General features: G+C 45.4%; 1 long non-coding RNA gene across 1 annotated transcript in view; it reads left to right on the forward strand.

The window, feature by feature from the left end:
• LOC311610194 overlaps nt 1-20716 on the forward strand; it is a 248718-nt gene that overhangs the window by 186400 nt on the left and 41602 nt on the right. Inside the window, exon 3 of the long non-coding RNA XR_014792915.1 lies at nt 1583-1616. This is a non-coding gene — a long non-coding RNA (uncharacterized lncRNA). The remainder of the gene's footprint in view (nt 1-1582; nt 1617-20716) is intronic.

A 20716-nucleotide genomic window follows, 5' to 3' on the forward strand; every position in this document is an offset into this window, starting at 1 on the left:
TATCATGCTTATGATGTGCCAGCAATCGGGCGAGTAACAAAGGGAGCATTTGAATTATAAGACGTAGATCTCACACTCACAGACCATAGAGTCCAGCAGAGGAGAAAGATGCAAGAAGATAATTATTTTTTGAAAAAAATTATTTTTCTGCTCAGTGTACAAAGAAAGATGGTTTTGCAGACTGTGCGGTGACTGATTCTCTCTGAAAAGTTAGGAACAGTTTTGGAGAGGAGCTGATTTTTAATTTTATTCTTGAGGATGTTTTCCAGGGGAAGGAAGGCATTTGGAGCTCAGCAGAGTCAGCACTGTCAGAGGTGCAGTTGTGCCAGGCATGGAGGGATAGAGTCCTGTGGCTGGTGGGAAACCTAATCCATAGGAAAGGGATAGACCAGGGAAGGCTGGAGAAACCACAAGATGCCCATGGCTAGGAGTCCCGATTGACACACCAGGAAGCATGGCATTTCCATTTTAAGATGAACCTATCAGCTTCTTTGGTGGTGGACTGGGGAGCAGGGAGATAGGAGCACCCGTTACTCATTTCTGTGCAATGAGTGAAGTGATGACACTTTGAGCCAAGAATATGGAATAGGATGAAGAAAAATAGGTTAGGTCCCGGCTGGTGTTTCTCAGTGATTAGAGCATCAGCCCACCCCACACACCCAAGGGTTATGAGTTTGATTCCCAGTCAAGAGCACACACTGTATTTTCCGGCGTATAAGACGACTTCTGAAACGAAAAAAACTCAACCAAAAGTCGGAGGCAAAAGACCAAAATTGCACAAAAATTACCTGCAGATCTTGACGGCAAAGTAAGTCTTTTCTTTGAAGTGGGGGGTAGTCTTATACAGCAAATATAGGCCTAAACCTATGTTTTAACTGTAAAATTAGGGGGTCGTCTTATTCACTGGAAAATACGGTACATGAGTTGCAGTTCCATCCCTGGATTCAGTCAGGGTTCATTCAAGAGGCAAACAATCAATGTATATCTCTCACCATCAATGTTTTAATGTTTCTTTCTCCCTCTCCACCCACTCCCTTCTACTCTCTTTAACAATCAATGAAAAAAAAATACCCTCAGGTGAGAGGAAGGAAGGAAGGTAGGTCAGGATATTGAAGGTCATTGAGATATTTCTGAGAAGTCAAATGCATAGAAAGATTGGGCTTGACATTGAGGGTGAGGAGGAGTAGAGAATGACTGAGTGCAGGGGGATGCTTCACAGAGGTTTTAATGAAAGTATGTAATTTCCAGAAAGCTGGAACATAGCCCAGTTCATTTAAAATGGATATGTTGAAACCAGAGATAACAGGACCATTGCAAATTGAAAAACATAATAAGTTGTTGTTGTTGTTGTTGTTTTGGGGAGGTGGGCGGGAGGGAAATAGCTTGAGTTAAAGGGCCTGGAACAAAGGTTAGTCTACCTATGACCACGGTTAGCTTGTCTTGCTCTGTGTTTGCAGTAAAGGCACAAGATGGCTTCTTAAAGAGCCATTAAGTGACGTGGCAGGAGAAATGCTTAATAAACACATATAAAAGTCTGCTGTGGGTTGAACCTAATGAATAAAGAATTCTCATTCCTTTTCAGGCAACTGAAGTTGTTTTGCATCCACTTCTTAAACGTAAGTCGCTGTGTTTCTTCTTTTATTAATTTGTTAACAAAAACTTATTGAGCACTTGCTATGTGCTAAGCACTAAGAATGCATGAGAGCCAAAACCGGTTTGTCTCAGAGGATAGAGCGTCGGCCTGTGGATTGAAAGGACCCAGGTTCGATTCCGGTCAAGGGCATGTACCTTGGTGGCGGGCACATCCCCAGTAGGGGATGTGCAGGAGGCAGCTGATCAATATTTCTCTCTCATCGATGTTTCTAACTCTCTATCCCTCTCTTTTCCTCTCTGTAAAAAATCAATTAAAAATATATTTAAAGGATGCTTGAGAGAGAGAGAGAGAGAGCAAAAGAGATCATTGTTTCCAGAGAATTTATAGTCTCCTGGGGAATAATAAATATTAATTAAATAATCACAACACTAAGTAATTAATTAAACTGAGGTTAAATCTCAAAAAGGGTCAGAAAAAATTTCTTTGGCACAACCTAGACACAGGGAGCAGCCTGTGCAAAGGCCCTGTGGCCAGAGGCACGGAAAGAACTCTGCTGTGACTGTGAGAACAGAAAACAGGTGGAAGGGGGGATACGCTCCTTTGAAGAGGCTGATAGTCAAAAGAGGGGCCATATAGGTGCCTTGCTAAGGTGTTAGACTCTCTTCTTTTTATTTTTATTTTCAAAGACCAGTGAGTTTTCATATTCAAGTATCCTCCATGATTTTGTTGCTTTAATATGTATATGAATTTCATTTCCTTACCCCTTTACCACAATACTCTTTGACCTGATCTATGTATCTGGGTGTGAGAAAGAAGCCAGAGATGGAGAACTAAATCAGACAGCTTTGCAACTCTGGAGAAACCCACCGTTTACCAGAGATACAAGTAACCCAATAATTATGAAACATGACACACAGTGGTAGGAGAGAGAAAAGCCCAGAGTGGCTAACCTCAGGGGGCATGGATAGATTCCCAGGTGGTTAACTCCTAAACTCAAAGGACTAATAGAAGTTTCCTAAAATGTTTAGAAGAAAAACTAATACATATGAAGAGCTTCCTGTATGCCAGGTTCTAGGATAAGTGCTTTTCATCTGTATTTCTAATATAATTCAGGCTGGTTTTGCTCAGGGGTTGGGCGTCAACCTATGAACCAGGAGGTTACGGTTTGAATTCCCAGTCAGGGCACACACCCAGGTTGCAGGCTCGATCCTCGGTGTGGAGTCTACAGGAGGCAGCTGATCAATGATTCCCTCTCATCATTGATGTTTCTATCTCTCTCACCCTTCTTCTCTGAAATCAATATATATATATGGTAGCCCATCATGTGATATTGCGCGCAGTAGACTGCCAGCAGGAACTATAGTGTGCCTCCAGGAACCGCACTGCTTCCACGGGAGCTGTGCAGCTTCCACGGGAGGTGGAAGTGAGCCACCAGCACCCACAGGAGCTGGGAGGGAGCCACGCCGCTTTCACGAAAGGCGGGAGGGAGCCATATTGCTTCTGCGGAAGGCAGGCCCGCTGTCTCCTCTCCACCCCTGTACTTGGCTGCAGAGGCTGCAGGCTGGCCCCCCTGTCCCTGTCCATGTCCACTCCAGCTCTGGGGGCCGACCCGAGCTGGGGCGCAGCAGCTCTCTGCCCCCCCTGTCTCTGTCTCCGTCTCTGCTCCAGGTCTCACCTGCAGGTACAACCTCCTCCTATCTGGTTGACCCGTTATGGTGTCTCGGCCTAATTTGCATATTACCTCTTTATTATATAGGATATATGCCAACGAGGTATGTTCTATGATCACATCCTATTAAACGTGCAGAAACTGAGGGTCAGAAACCTTCAGCAAGTTTTTCACGATCACACAGATAAAAACATGGGAGAAGCAAGACTGGAACAAAGTTGCTACATGCTTAAACTAAGAGCCGGAGGGCACGAAGCTTACCTTGTCAACTTCAGATCAAAATATTAAAGCATGAGACATGTTGATTTAGAATGATTACAATCTTGGAGACGTTTTTGAGAGGCAACATCTTTGCCCAAATTGGCGCAGAAGAGCTTGAGCCCAAATGATACTAATCTCCACCCTTTAAAGAGCGGAACGTTCCGTGCGGTAGGCATCTTAGAAGCCAGCAATGCATATGCATCAGACAGCACATCGGTACTTAGACAACCTGAAAGGACATGTTTTTATATCATTCGCCTTTTCTTTTCTTCCCCCGTAATTACCTCATTCCAGCTAAATCACACCCTATTATGATCTAACAACTGGAACAGTCACTTGAGCATTGATATTTTGCAAGCACCTCTCCAGCATCCCCACCGAGGTATCCTGGCTCCAGAGGAGAACAATGAGGGATCATGGAGAGCCCCAGACAAAACACACAGACAAAGCGCCCAGTGGTCAGTTCTGCTGCTTCAGCCCTGCCCTGGCTAGCAGCTTCCTCTATTCCTGGAGGAAATGTGGAGCTAGACTAACCACAAGGCTGAGCAGGAAAGAGATTGCAGCTCTTCAAGCAAAGAGAAGTTAGCATTGGGTTGGGAGAGGGCGAGGGTATTCTGTCTAATGGTTGCGACTTGAACTAATCTTTAAAAATTCACGCCTCCCCTGCCCTAACCAGTTTGCTCAGTGGATAGAGCCACGGCCTGTGGACTGAAATGTCCTAGGTTTGATTCCTGTCAAAGACATGTACCTTGGTTGCAGGCAAATCCCCAATAGGAGGTGTGCAGGAGGCAGCTGATCGATGTTTCTCTCTCATCAGTGTTTTTAGCTATCTCTCTCCCTTCCTCTCTGTAAAACTTAATAAAATATATATTGTTTAAATTCATATTTTAGAATGGGCCTCCCCTCTTTACCCATTCTAAAATGCTGTAAGCTTACATTTTACCCAGTCACCTCCAAATGGAGAGGCAAAATGCATCCTAAAGTCGCAAGATGAAGCACAGAACTCAAATTGTCCTCATGCTTCTGCAGATTTCCTATTCCAGCCTGTTTCATTCCCATGCAGTTCTTTAACTCCACACACATGTGTGAATACTCAAACATATCTAGCAGTCCAGGAGTGTTTCCTGGTAACACATATCTGCCAGGAGGAGCGGAGCCCTGAGCACAGTGACCCACAGCTGCAGAATCACGGACAGTCAGTCACGGAAGAAGCGATCTTGGGAACTGCCTTCCGGGCCCTGATACTTGATAAATGAGGGGTCTTAGGCCCAGACGGCAGACGTGAGCTGCCCACGCTGGCAGGATGGAAACCTTGGCTTCCTGAGCTCACACTGCGGCTGTTCCCACTATGCTTCACTGACCCAACACAGCGCTGCAGCTCACACTAAGCGGGGTGCCCCCTTCCTCATCAGAGGCATAATCAATCATTATTTGCAAGGCGCTCATTTCAAGAAGTAGGACATGGAGTTCCCCAGTGGAGTTACACTTCAGTTTACGCTCAGCTGGGAAGCGGAACCTCTTTAGGATAAGGTCACCGGAATGCATGCTGGCATCCACCCTGCCACTCACGCTCGCTGGGAGTCTGACCTTGTCCTATGAGGTTCCAGGTAATGGACATCGCAGGCATCGTGGGCCACGTGTAGCAATGACACTGCTCTGCTCCATGGCAATAGACAGTGCATAGGGGCATAGGCGTGGCCATGGACCACAAACGCTTTATTTATGATATGATATTTGAGTTTCATATGCTTTCACGTGGCACAAAATCTGGTTATTTTTAAGAAACGGTTGAAAAATGTAAGAACCAATATATTTGCAAAAAACGGACGGCGGGCTGGCTTTGTCCGTCCTGCCACCGTGTGCTGAACCTCAGTGTAGACTGAAATACATAAACTCTTTCACAATACAGATTGTACTATTAGGAAATACACATTTGGCCACAGGATAATTCTTTATTTTTAAGAGAGTAGATTTTTTTTTTTAAGAAAGTGTTTTTTATTGGTTTTTATAGGGAGAGGAAGGGACAGATAGAAACATCAATGATGAGAGAGAATCACTGGTCAGTTACCTCCTGCACACCGCCTGTTGGGGCTGGAGCTCACAACCAGAGTATGGGCCCTGACTGGGAATCGAACCATGAGATATTGGTTCCTGAATCAATGCTTAACCCAAGAGCCACACCAGCTGGGCTAGGACAATTCTTCTTAATGTAAGTCCTGTTTTACATTGCATTTCATGGAAAAGTATCTACATATTTCCCTATAGAGAACTATTCAAAATATTTAATGGGATAGAGTAGTGGTTGGCAAACTGTGGCTCTCGAGCTACATGCGGCTCTTTGGCCCCTTGAGTGTGGCTCTTCCACTCACAGATGTGCACATACAGTGCAATTGAAACTTCATGGCTCATGTGCAGAAGTCGGTTTTCGGCTCTCAAAAGAAATTGTTGTACTATTGATATTTGGCTCTGTTGACTAAAGAGTTTGCCGACCACTGGGATAGAGTAAATCTATTCTCTCCCTCCTAGATTCTTCAACTGGGAACTATAGTTTATGTCTTGAAATCACTGATACATGTAACAAGCCACCAAGCCCATATAATCACATCTAATAAAGGGTCCTTTGGGTAGAATAAACCATGTGGGTGCCCTCTTTAGGATCCTTCAAAATTCCCCTCTTGCTGTAGACTCTATGACCCCAAGATTAATTTCCGTGTCCTTGTACCTTTTGTTCATTCATTCACTCATTCATTGAACAAGTATCTGTGAGCACCTACAAGGTGACAGGCGGTCAAGGTACCCTCTGACCTAACATAGCTGAGACGAGAGTCTGATCTCCTTTCATGATGTGCTTCCATACGCTTTATTTATCCAACTCACAGATATTAAGGATCTAGGATGTGCCGGTCACTGTTCGAGCTCCTGAAAACAAGTAGTGGTCAAGCCAATTAGAAGTCCAGCCCTGCCAAAACCGGTTTGGTTCAGTGGATAAAGTGTCGGTCTGTGGACTGAAAGGTCCCAGGTTCCATTCCGGTCAAGGGCATATACATTGGTTGTGGCACATGCCCGGTAGGGGGTGTGCAGGAGGCAGCTAATTGATGTTCCTCTCTCACTGATGTTTCTAGCTCTCTATTCCTCTCCCTTCCTCTCTATAAAAATATCAATAAAAATATTTTTAAAAAATTTAAAAACAAAAGAAATCCAGCCCTTATGGATCTTTTAACTTCCTGAGCAGACTGTTGAAAACAACCACAAATAACGAGTCACTTGCGATTCTGACAGAGGCTAGGAAGGAAAAGGACAGAGTCCTGTGAGACAGGGTTTGTCCTCTACTTACACACAGCCATGTCTGACCCGATACGTGTGATAGGATGTGCTGCTCCTCAAATTCTGGGTAACTCCAGCCATCCACACTTCCAGGTTCAGTGAATGAGCCCCTTCCCTTAAAACCAGTCTCCCCCTCCCCCTCCCCAGGCTTCAGTGTCCCCAGAGCACACAGCCCTGCTGTGATTGCTGTCTTCTCTCTGCCTTTCATCAGAGTTGCAGCCCTTTGCATGCTGTCTGTCTTGCTCAGCCTGGCCAGCCACCTTCCAGTTGTACAGCATAATGTCAAGCTCCACAGATAAGTGACAGGGAACCAACGTGGGAATAAATGAACGGAAACATGCGCACGTGATGGTGGCAAGCCACGTTTATGATGCATGGTGAGGTGCTTATGGGAATGTGTATGGTGGTCCTTAAAAAAAGAGTCACACCAAAGCCGGTTTGGCTCAGTGGATAGAGTGTCAACGTGAGGACTGAAAGGTCCCAGGTTTGATTCTGGTCAAGGGCATGTTCCTTGGTTGCAGGCACATCTCCAGTAGGAGGTGTGCAGGAGGAAGCTGATGGATGTTTCTCTCTCATCGATGTTTCTAGCTTTCTATCCCTCTCTGTAAAAAAATCAATAAAATATAAAAAAATAATAATAATAAAGAGTCAGCCCTCAAGAGGTCACAGTTCGACTCCCAATTGAGACACATGCCCAGGTTTGGGGCTCGATCGATCCCCAGTGTGGGGCTTGCAGGAGGCAGCTGATGAATGGTTCTCTCTCATCAGTGATGTTTATATCTCTCTCTTCCTCTCTGAAATTAAAAAAAAAAAAAAAAGGCATCACTTTCCCCATATTCTTCACTGCTCCACCCACCCCTCCTCCCAAGACACACGCAACTAAATTTCAGAGCCACATCATTTTCAGTGTGTCCTTTATTTCTGAACACTGGCCGTTAGGGAGGAAGGTCAAGTGGCATTGCTCTTGTGTTTTTAGTTAAGGACTCTGTCATCCCACCCGTCTCTCTTCAGCGGGTACTGCCTTCAGCAATGCGGGGAGGGAAGTCTGTGTCCTATCTCAGTGGTCGGCAAACTCATTAGTCCACAGAGCCGAATATCAACAGTACCACGATTGACATTTCTTTTGAGAGCCACATTTTTTAAACTTAAACTTTTTCTAACGCCACTTTTTCAAAATAGGCTCACCCAGGCTGTGGTATTTTGTGGAAGAGCCACACTCAAGGGGCCAAAGAGCTGCATGTGGCTCGAGAGCCGCCGTTTACAGACCACTGCCCTATCTGAATGGGGGCTGGAAAACTTCAGCCTTTTGCAGAGTCCAATCAAACCAGCCGAACCCATTGCCCTCACTCAAGAAATGACAGCATTTAACCCTAATTAACGCACATCTGAAGTTCAGTGCTTCCGGCTTACTAACGTGAATCAATACCTTACTTCATCAATTAACATAAAGTCTAACCAGCGACATCCCTTGACAGTTGGAATCAGCATCAAAACCCTGCCGAGAAGGGCGCTGGGAGTGAGAGGATGCTCCTGACTAGAGATGTTGCAAGTTCAAGTTCATCTTATTTTGCCTTTTTTTTGTTGTTGTAAAATTGAAAAAAAATTACTAGATGGTTTCCTGAGAGAGTGAAGAAGACAAAGTGCATGCCCGGATTCCTCAGGTTGTTCTTTTAGGCTGTAATTTGTGAAAATTAATGAGGAACAATCTAAGAGATTATAAATAAGCCACTGAGCACAGACTTGGAAAACCCCTCACTCTTTCCTGGGAGAGGATTCTGGCTTCTAGAGCGTAGACAGCAGGCTCAGACTGCCACGGACAGGGGGAGTGGTTTGGGGGAGCAGGATTTGGACTTGGACTCAAACGCAGGACTGTTTCCATAAACTAACAGGTGGTTTACCTCGTCTCTAAAAGCCTGGTCTTCTTCAGCTATAACAGGGAGAGACTCACTCCAGCAAAGACTCTTGCGGATGTTGTACAACAGATGTAATACTGCCTTCTGTGGAGGGCTTGGTGCCCGGAGCATAGTAAATGCTCAGTAAGTATTAGTTAACATTTAGCATCACACTCTCGACTAGATGTTTCTTTAAAAAAAATACTTTTTTGTTGTTGTTGATTTCAGAGAGGAAGAGAACGAGAGAGAGAGAGAGAGATAGAAAAAAAAATCAATGATGAAAGAGAATCATTGATCGTCAGCCTCCTGCACGCCCCATCCTATGGATGGAGCCTGTAGCCTGGCCATGTGCCCTGACAGGGAATCAGAATGCAACCTCCTGGTTCCTAGGCGGAAGTTCAACCACTGATTCACCTCGGCTGGGCACAACTAGATGCTTCAGTGTTTTTCATGACTCCCAGTCCAGGTTCAGTGTTCTTTTGAATTTCATTTGGTTCATGCCTTCATTGGTTCAATAAATATCTGTTTATCAGCTGCAAGGTGCTGGCAGCTGTGCTACATCTTCGGGGAGGAAGCAATGAATTTGCAAGGCACAGACCCCTTTCTCATGAAGCCCCCACTGCTCCCTAACCTACCACAGGCAGCTGTGGCTTTTTTTTTTTTTTTTAATTCAGACAGTCGCAAGTTTTCTCTGATGTAAGCAATTAATCTGCCAAGAGTTCCCCTTCTGTGCTGGGCATACAGTAGTTGCTCAGTAAATGCCAGTTGAATGAATAACGGTCAGTTGGATGCAGAGATGCTTAATGGCAATGAGTGGCTCCTGTTCTCAAGAGCTAGGGTGTGAGTAAGGGGATGCGGGCCCTCTCTCTAAGGTATTTGAGAGATTGTGTGATGTGTGCATGCACAGGCTTTCCTTGATTTGCTCTCAAAGAAAGCATCCCGTGGAGATTGTAGCATGTTTAGATTGAAATTCTGGAACCAAACTTTCTATCCGGTTGTCATGACAACTGTGTTGAGATAATTGGGTACTAACCTGAGTGTCTGGAAGGGCCTATTGTTTCTGGAGAGAAGTTTGATTTGGAGAAAGACATTCCTGTTGTTTAATTATAAATGCTCAATAATTATAAGGACCCTGCTAAAAGTCAACTTCTAGCCTAGTACTCTTGCAGGCTTTAAGTATTAAAATTGTTCCTATTTAATGGATGAGATGGTTGAGGCTCACAGAGATTAAAAGAATTATCATGCTCATGCAGTGGTATAGTTGCAAGTCAAACTCAGTAATGTCTGCCTTCGTCCACTGTCCTACATTATCTATTCCCCCACCTAGAGTCCTTGAGAAATTTTACAATGTTTATAGACACAACTTTGAACATGAAGTTGAATCTAAAAAAAGCTCATTATGTGATCCAACCTTCCCATGGGGCTACTGACAAGGACAATGAAATTTCCGAGGTGCTTCTCTGAGCCACAGGAAGACCAGGGCCACTGGTGTCCATGGCCACACAAAAAGAAGGAGGTCTTAGTCTTCCAGAAATGCCACGAACTTGAAGGTGCCCAGGGAGAGTGGAACAGGAGGTCACGTACAGAATTTGTTGTCATTCTCACGAGCAGAACACTATAGCTCATCTCCAACCACCTCACCTCACCTGTCTCTCTCTCAACTCTGGCCTGTTGTCCATAAACACAAATTTTCCAGTCCCCATTTGACTACAGTTCCACTTTTCTGGCTATGATTTCCTGCAGGGAACATTTATGTCTTGGCCTAAACAAACAACTGTGACCACAGCCTACCTTTGCTTCCCAGCTGGGGAAGAGTCCACCTTTTAAAGTGTGTGTGTGTGTGTGTGTGTGTGTGTGTGTGTTGGGCAGAGGGGTGACTATTTTTGGCAACCTCATCAGTTACCATTTTGTATATATTTCATTTTAGCCAGCTATTTTGTTGTAAAACAAAACCAAAAATACTTCACGCTCTTTCTGGGAAGAGGAGGGTTCAAATTATTTAGGAATAAATAAACAATTTATTGGGTTAAAGATGGAGGGTAGGTCTCCTCCACAGAGCAGAACCACCAACACAGATGACGTCTTTCTATAATTGTGCAGTTCTAAAATGATTTCTCCACGTTTTCGTCTTTGCCAGATGCGTAGGCCCTCCTCATTTCACGCTGCAACTGGAATATTTTTTCCAGTAATCAAAAATTAAGCACTTATTAACGGGTAGATAGAGTAATATGTAGAACAGGGACTCTGCTCACCTCAAGCTCATGGCGTGAGACACAGACATGAAAAGTGGGCTAACGCAACATATTAGAGAGCATCGTGACCGCCTCTCCAGGTGGGACGGAGATGTGAATCTTAGACATGCTTCATTTCACTTAATTTGCTATTTTCCCATCTTTGGTGGCATACTTCACATTTCAATTAATTCTGAGACTTAGGTCATCTTCCTTAAATAATAGATCTAACACTTTCTCTACAGCCTCTCCCGATCTACTCATGTAAAAGCTGTCCAGGGCTCTCTGTTATCTGTAGAATCGAGAATAAATTCTAAGGATGCCCTGAATACTCGAGGTCCATATTCTGCATCAAGACTCACCTTCCACAAGCTGTTTTCCTTCCTCTTCTCATGCTCATGGGGAAGCTCCTTCTTTCTCATTGCTTCTGCTCCTTCTCTCACCTCACATGCCCTCTACCTGTGAATCCCTAATCATCACTTGCCCCCAAGCTCTGGGCTCAACTGTCTCCAGATCTCTCCCAGTTGGGAACATGGAATTTCAAGGTTGACAGAGTCATCGATGGTCATACTCACCCAGTTCAGTCATCTCGGTGCCCATTTCTGAGAGGATGCGGACACTGTCCCCGTTTAGTGTTCAGGAGGCATGACGATCCCCAGAATGTAAGGGAGCTGCACTCCTTGTTAATTTGTTCTCATCTCTGGGAACTTCTGTCTATGTGGCCGGAATGTATTTCTCCGGAACCATCTCCACGTTGGCTCTGCTCTGCCTTTTGGAAGAGAAGAGCTCACCTGTTGTTTATTTCATGGGCTCGCCCTTCCCCTGACGGAAAGCAGCCAGGTGGCTACCTTTGCCATTGCGCTCAGCTCTCTCCTTCTCCAGCCTAACGGTCCCCATGTCCGCATCTCTTCTGGGCCATCTCTCAATACCCCTTTCAAATGCAATGCCCAGTAAAGTGCTTAACTTCAGCTGCTGTCTTTTATTTTTAATACTTTTAAAAAAATATATTTTTTTATTGATTTCAGAGAGGAAGGGAAAGGGAGAGATAGAAACATCAATTATAAGAGAGAATCATCTATCGGCTGCCTCCTGCACATCCCACAGTGGGGGTGGAGCCCACAACCTGGACATGTATCCCAACTGAGATTCAAACCATGGCCTCCTGGTTCATAGGTCGGCGCTCAACCACTGAGCCACACTGGCCAGGCTCAGCTAGCTGCCATCTTTATGTAGACGACGGTCCACCTATATAGTCTCTTCTCTGTTGATTTTATTAAACTCAGCTCATAATTGTGTTTTTCCCCTGTAGCTATTTAATGCTGGTGGCCATTGGGAGAACAAGGTCCCTGGAAGCAGCCCCTGCTGTCTACATGGCCTCTCCCTCCGGGGCATGGGCAGTAGAATGTAAAACGTCATCTCTACACACTCAAGAAGCTCCCACCCCACCCCGCTGTGTTTGAAACCGCTCCACTAGGGTTTCAAACACTGAAAAAATCCAAAAGCCTGGGCAAAAATCATAGGTTTTGAGAGCTGGCCTGTGATATTTTAAACGTCACCTAATTCCAACAGACCAAGCTGTCAGGAATAATAGTTATGTTTTACACATCGGCATAATAATCGTTACTAATGATGCTTTGTATTAATCCGCTGCCTTTCTTCTGGAGACATTGGCAGAATAGAGGAAATATAGCATTGCTATTGAAAAGTAAACCCCTGAATTACTACCTGTGTGACACCCCCCCCCAAAAAAAAAATACAAAAAAACCCCAGAAGGTATACTACCATAGGGCTCTCTGATAGCCCGGAAATGAATGGTTTTGCAAAGCATGAGAATGTGGCCTGGAGCGTGACAAGGAGGTAATCTGTCACCCGTGAGTGGTTCTAACTCCCCCTCTCTGGCTGGGTGTGGGTGGCAGTTTGAGTCTGGAGGGAAGTGAAAGGTATAGAATACACAGTGAAGTTTGGACAGAGGTTGCCACCTGGGAGAGGCCGAGCGGAGAGCAGCAGGGCAGCTGCAGGGGCAGGGGAGAAGGGACCCACAGGAAGGGAGTTTTTGGAAACTGCTCCCTTCTAAGGGGAGCTGTGTGACGTAGGCATGCCTCCCCTGAGGCTTTGGACGGGAAGTGGTGACTTCTGGGAAATGGCCCCCGTGGCCAGGCCCTGCAGACACCTGAGGACTCGGATGGGAACTGGGGGAAACAGCGGGAGGAAGAGCAGAGCTGATGTCTCCGTAAGAGAACTCTGAGGCCTTGACGGGTACCTGTGAGCACCTCAGCAGAAACACTGCATCAGCGGTCATAAAAGCAATTTATAGATGAGCCACTTTTAGGAGTCATAATGGCTTAGACATAAGGAACGAAGTTTTCATGTAAAATAATTGAGCATAAACAGTAGACCCAGCCGAGATAAAGTAAGGAACTTAATTATAAGCAAGTAAGCCATGGCATTATTAGTGCAAAATATTTAATCTATTAATAGATTGGCTGTTATTCTTTAAGCCACAATTTAGTTTCTCCCTCCTTCTCTTTTCCCCATACCAGATATAAATATTTGTATCTGTTGAGTACTTTAGCATGGAAGGAAATAAAATAGGATTCCTAGACAGGCCCTGCTCTCCAAGAACCAGTGGAATCATCAACACAAAGAGCCAACATCTAAGGGGGAAGTTTCTGGATGACACAAAGGGAAGGGAAAGTGCCCTGGAGGGTCATTGGGAGGATGGCCTCGCTGGGGAGCGGGAACAACCAGGAACAAACCTCAGTGATACAGGAGGGGCCCCCAAGGCTGTGTGAGCGCCCACAGCGACTGCTGACATGCACAGAAGGCAGTGTGGCTAGTCTAGAACACAGGTGCACCACTGGCCCTGCTCAGTGAGAGCCTGCTCCATGGTGGATCATGGCAGTGCACCCCTGGGCATCTCTGCATGTCAGTCCTCGGTGATCCCATTGGGCCATACCCAATCAGTCATGATAGCTGACTTTTTAAAAGCAGGTAATGCTAAATGCTTTGCACTCTGTCCTAGAGTAATAGCACTGTTGGCCTCAATTCTTGCCCCCCCCCCCCCACTTTGTATCTATGTCCCTCTTTTGTGTAATTTTGAAATGCCCTTCTTTCTGGCTTTGGGCTTGCTTGTGGCAGAATGTTACACTAGATCTGAACCTTGGTCTCAATAGGCTTTGACTCTCTCTCTCTCTCTTTCTCTCTCTCTCTCTCTCTCTCTCTCTCTCTCTCTCTCTCTCTCTCTCTCTCATCTGCCCAACCATCACAAGAACAAGGCAAGGATAGCCTGCTAAAAAATAGATACCATGTAGAAGAAAACCTAATTGTTCCAGCCAAGACCCTTCTAGACTGATATTGTGCTATCCAACTCTCAAACGTAAGAAAGAACACGCTCTAGATGAGCAGAGCATCCTACCCATTTTGCAGGCGGTACATGCAAACTTGAGCCCAGTCAAGACAGAGCTGCCCGGCTGCCCTATACGTTCGTGAGCAATAATAAATGGTTTTCATTTTGAACCAAGTTTTGTTATGCAGCAACAGCTAGCTGACATACATTTACTCCTCACTGTGAAGAAGGTACACGTATTCCTCCCAAATTTTACAGATGAGGTAACAGAAGCTTGGAAAAACCAAATCACATGTCCTGACAGTCACAGAAAGCCTAAGTGCCAGTTTTTAAATTATCAGTGTTTTCTTCAGATCTAGAGCTCCTCACCATTTTGCTACGCTGACTGTTTCTCATGATCCAAATTCTGTGGTTAAATGTGAAACAAGGCCAAGTCAGAAATACATACACGCTGAAGGGGAACACAGAAATAAATACAGTAGTCTCCCCCAACCCCTATACCCCGTCTCTCTTTCTGCTATGTCAGTTACCCTTGGCCAGCCATGGTCTGGAAACAGTCAGTGGGAAAACTCCAGAAATACACAATTCATAAGTTTAAGTTTGCACACCGTTCTGAGAGTAGCGTGATGAAATCTAAGGCCGCCCTGCTCTGTCCTACCCAGGCCATGAATCATTTCTTGGTCCAGGTTACCCACACCGTACATGCCCCTCGCCTCTTAGTCACTCAGTCGCCACCTCGGTTATCAAATCAGCTGTAGAGGCACCACAGTGCTGGCGTTCAAGTCCCCCTTCGTTTACTTAACGATGGCCCAAAGCCATCCACATAACGTTTATGACAGCCCGTGGTTATAATCATTCTGTTTTATTATTGTTGTTACCTTTTACTGTGCCTTATTTTATAATTAAACTTTATCATAGGTATGTATGTATGGGGGGACCCCAGTATATAAATAGGGTTTTGGTTCAATCGCAGTCTCGAGCATCCATTGGGGTTCCTGGAACATACCCCGCAGGATACGGGTGAATACTGTATCCGGGTAGAGGAAGGTTGAGGTCAGTCTCTGAGAGCTGTTGGACACCAGACCCCAAGGGCGCCCCTCGTGTTTGCAGACGCTGAGCATCCTACAGTTCTCCGTGCAAGGCCTCTCCTTCGGGAAGGTTCTGAGGCAGCAGGGGCCTTTTCAGACAAGAATGAATTTGGTATTTGTGTTTTCTGCCAAGAAAAATATCTCTCTGCAGGAAACGGCCCGCTCTTTAGCTTAAAAATAAATGCAGGATGAATAAACCTAAAAAGCTTCGGGGCAGGGGGCTCAGTCAGAAAAGCCTCTTCCATGCAGAACAGAAACGCCAACTTTGTGGAAACTTAAGGCGTCTATGTTTCGTTTTTTAAAAAAATCATACAATATGTTGGCCAACTTCGCTTCCCCAAGGTCCCCCACCACGAGGATATTCTCAATCCAGCACGAAAGAAAAATATTTACAGGAACCGAGGCCGGCAAGCTCCTCTCCCCTGTGCTACGTGATATACTCACTCCCCTGATTATGTGACAGTTTGATGGGCATGGAAGGAGAAAAAATGCTCGCGGGTATAAATATTAATGCCCAGGCAGTGATTTGTATAAAGTGCGTAGCCAAGAGTACAGATATACGTTCTCCAAGTATTTTGCCTTGTCCACCGCTTACGTTAGTCTCCCCATGTATGTTCTTTCTCTACAGCTTGTCTGTGGGACCAGGCACCATACTGAATTCTCATATAAGTTTTTTGTTATTGTTTTGTTTAAATCAGAATAAAATGGAAGCTGGTTTACCAACTGGCATTACAATTGAGCTTTAAAGGGTTCTTTAGGAACACAAACAGCAGTGAGATGGTTGCCAGAGGGAAGCGGGTGGGGGAGAAGGGGTCCTAAGATAAGGTGACAGGAGAACATTTGACTCAGGTGGGCATCTGGCACAATAGACAGAACTTGTAACGGAGAAACCCACACCTGAAACTTCCATGTTCATGTTCACCAATGTCACTCCAGTCAATCTATACTAATAAGAGAGGAATATGCAAATTGTCTGAGACATCATCATAGTAATGACAGAACAGCAGGCTGTGTGGGGCGACCAGGCCAGCAGGGGGGTTAATGAGGGACAACCAAAGGACTGAACAGCAGGCTTCCTGGGGCAACTGGGCTTGCAGGGTGGCTAGTGAGGGACAACCAAATGACTAGGGGGGGACGCAGTTGGGAGTAACCAGGCTGGCAGAGAGGGCAGTTGGGGGTGATCAGGCAGGCAGGCAGGTGAGCTATTAGGAGCCAGTGGTCCTGGACTGTGAGAGGGATGTCCTACTGCTGGTTTAGGCCTAATCCCCCATTCTCCTCAGAAAGCAGAATAACACCCCTGCCCCCTAACTTACAGATGGCATCCAGAAGGGAAATTGGACATTTTTTTCGTCCAAATGATGAAGACTGCATCATTTGGGATGATATTTAAAAATATTTTTAGAAGTGCATTAATGCTGCTACTGCTACACTGAATTCCTTTGATCCTTATAATACTCACTAAAGAACCTTGTATTTTTTATTATTATTAAACTAGAGGTCCAGTGCACAAAATTCATACACAGGGGTTGGGAATCAGGCCTAAACCGGCAGTCAGATATACCCTGAGGGGTCCCGAATTGGAGAGGGTGCAGGCTAAATACAGGGTTCTTTAGTGAGTATTATGTAGGCTCAAAAGGAATTCAGTCTTCAGCATTTGGGTGAAAAAAATGTTCAAATTCCCTTCTGGGTGCCATCTGTAAATTAGGGGGCAGGGGTTCTATTCTGCTCTCTGAGGAGAATGGCCCCCAAGGATGACATTGGAAAAGAAGTTCTATTCTATCCTAGAATTAGAAAAGATGTTGAATTCTCTCTCCAGTACCCAGCATGCTGCACACTTCCACTGTGCACCCCTTTGTCCTTGAGCAACTCTACTGTGTGTACCACCTACTTCCTTTTCCCAACAGCTATCTGCTCTTTCCTTGCAACATGTAGACAAACCAAGAATGGACTTATTGTGACCCAAATAGAGCTGATAGTTTTCCCAGCCAGTTTGCCCCAGTCAAGTGGGGACTTCTGACTAGGCTGCAGCATTGACTTCGCAGGTTTTGTGATGGGATGAGGTTTGGGGTGTCGTGTTGAACCCTAAAAGGCCCAACCGACAGATATTTCTGGAAGAAGCTACTTACCACCAGACCTTGTGTGTGGTGAAGGAGATACATCAGCAGGAATGCACAAGGCAGACACAATCCCTGGAGAGATGCATAATAAATAGTGAGGTAACAAATGATCAAGGTGGTTTTTTATTGTGATACTTGCCACAAAGAGAACAACTATGGCGATCCAGGAGAGAGTAACTCTGGAAAGGAGAGTGTCTGTCTGTAAGAAGGTGACTTTGGAGTTGAGATCTGAGTGGTAAGGGGAAAAGAGGGGCAAAACTGGCGATGTGGGGATGAGCAGGAGTCTCTTGCAGTGAGAGGAAAAGGGAAGTGCAGAGGCCCCAAGATGAGAAGGGGCATGGCATGTGTGAGGAACTGGAGCCAGTGGGAGAAGGTGAGGCTGGGAGAGTACACTGGATTCAGATCACAAATGTACCCATTCGTGGGCTGGTTCGGTGGCAGCATTTACTTTTAGAAAAAGTACATCTTCAAGATGACTTTTTTAAATCAGGGAATGTAATTTGAAAATAAAAATCCAGAAGGTGCTGTATTTTAAGCTATTGATCACCCAAGAAACCAGTCCTATTATCATTTACTTTGTTGTTATCCAATAAGACATCATTACACAGAAGTATTTATTTAGCCAGGCAGAGCACACAGTGGCATACACACAAAATCATCAGGCACAACGGTCCCTGGAAAATTAGAGTCTGGGAATGAAATAGATTATGCTTTGGAAATCTCTGTATCCTAGAGATTGTTTCCAAAAAAGATACCAACCCTAAAATAAAAGCTATCAAATCACTTTTGGTTGTCCTATGAGTAGTCTTTTTCTTTCTTTCTTTCTTTCTTTCTTTCTTTCTTTCTTTCTTTCTTTCTTTTTTTTTTTTTAAAATAATGATATCTATGTTTTGGGCCAAATACGTATACTTTTATACATAAGTGAATTTTCCAAGTAACTGACACTTAGCATTTACCCCATTGGGAATTGCTTATTTTAACCATTTTAAAGAGGAAACTTACTTATTTTTAATTTTTAAATGTTTTTTTTATTTTATTAATTTCAGAGAGAGGAAGGGAGAGGAAGGGAAAGATAGAAACATCAATAATGAGAGAGAGTCATTGATCGGCTACCTCCTGCACCATCTCTCCCTCCTCCTCTTCCCCCCCCTCCCCCCCATTGGGGATGGAGTCTACATCCTGTGCATGTGCACTGACTGGGAGTCAAACCATGACTTCCTGGTTCATAGGTCAACACTCAACCACTGAGCAACACTGACTGGGTGGGAAACAGTTATTTAGTGTAACCCATACCTTTCTACTTTTGAAACAGAAAATACAAAAACCAAGTTAAACTTTTCTGAATGTCACAGGTTACCATTATCCACCCACCCCAGATCTTCCTGTCCCTCAGTCTGAATTCAGGTTGTGGCAGAAGGAGAATGGACTGTATTTGAAGTCATTTAATACTACAAACATGTTTCTACTTTGCTTCTTTCACAGAGAATTTGAGGCAGTTTACAAAATTGTATGTAATACAAAAGGAAAAGCGCAAATAATGGACGGAATCAAGGTGAGGGGTAAATACAGGCTGGCAGATAGGAAAGCCAGGGAGATACCTGTCAGCAGGGACCTTGCTGTGAAGGAAGGAAATCCAGCCTCAAATTGTTTTATATTTCTGCATATAAAACACAGTAGTCATGCTTGGCCGGTGTGGCTCAGTGGTTGAGCATTGACCTATGGAACTAGTTTCGATTCCCGAGGTGACCTCCTAGGCATTACCTAGGTTACAGGCTCAATCCCCAGTGTGGGGCATGCAGGAGGCAGCCAATCAATGCTTCTCTCTTATCACTGATGTTTCTGTCTTTCTCTCCCTTTTCAGAAATCAATAAAAATACATTTAAAACACTGCCGTGGTGGGGAGGGGTGGAAATGACCTTGAGGTTGCCCGGAATGTGCTCTGGAACACTGTTAGCACCCTCGCCATAGGTGTCTTGTCTCTGTTTTTCTAGATTCTGGGTCCTCATTCTTCCACTGAATGAACGGGGTGAGGTGGTTGGCTAACAGAAAAGCATGCATTTCTCTACCAGTTCTGGTGGGGAAATCTCAAGAGTAGGACTCTGATTGGCCCAGCTTGGATCTCATGGACATCCCTGGACACATCTCTCTTGCTGGAGGGATTTTTATTACAGTCAATCCAGTCTCACTTCCTTGCCTATCTCTGTAGTTGGTTAAGTGAGTCTTCCCAGATGAGGGAAAAGGGAAGATGCTCAGATGAAAGCAGTAGCCACTCCATATTATTGGAGCATCCCAGGTGGCCTTGTCACATGCTAATGTGTTGGTTGTATTTCCATGGAAGCTTCCCAGCGGGCAAAACAAAGCAAGGCACAAGGTTCTCCATGTGATGCCTGTAACACAACAGGAAAGAGGGGGTGCGGAGACACCAGTTTCAAGGATAACTGGGCTTTTCCTTGCATGGATATGGGGGTACCTCTCACGGAGTGTCTGTGCTGGGGAACGGGGGAGTACCTGAGCTCTGAATATGGGAATTGAAGGAGCTCTGGCCCCAAACCCCAGGGTTAGAATTGCATTCCCCCGTGCTGGGCACTGACATGCATCTGCTGCTCCTCACCTCTCAGTCCTCCACCCATCCCGCTGGGCTCTGGGCAGTCTGCCTTCGCCAGGCCTCAGAGCAAACAGCAACAAAAACAAATAAAGGAGACATCCTGGACCTCTTACCCATAGCAGGGGGTCGGTCCTTGCCGTAGACACAGACATCTGCACAGACAGAGCCACAGGAGCGGTCGGATATACAAAAGAGCACGCCAGTGACCCCGAGAGAGCCTGACACCCCCACACAGGCTGCTATTTTTAGGCATAACCAACCAAACTCCTGTCAATCCAAGTGCAGGGATATTCTCCCAGGTTCCTGGTCAGACAGATGTGGGTGGATTTGCATTCTTCTGCCGGGTGGCCCCTTGGTAGACACACCATGCTTGTGCCTGGAGGGCACTCTGCGTTTGTGACTTATGTCCTCCTGTGGAAACCCGATGCCAGAGCACAGCCTCAGAGATGTGGCTCTCACTTGCTAAGCAGGGATGCTGCTCCAAGGCCCCTGGTCCTGGCTCAGGCCAGTTTTCAGCCACTCAGCCCAGTTCACATCCTCCCAAGCCCTCAGCCTGCAGTTCTGTCTTCTGCCAGTCCCAACACCAACT

The sequence above is a fragment of the Pipistrellus hanaki genome (assembly GCF_964339955.1).
Source record: "Pipistrellus hanaki genome assembly, chromosome: 15".
NCBI lineage: Eukaryota > Metazoa > Chordata > Mammalia > Chiroptera > Vespertilionidae > Pipistrellus > Pipistrellus hanaki.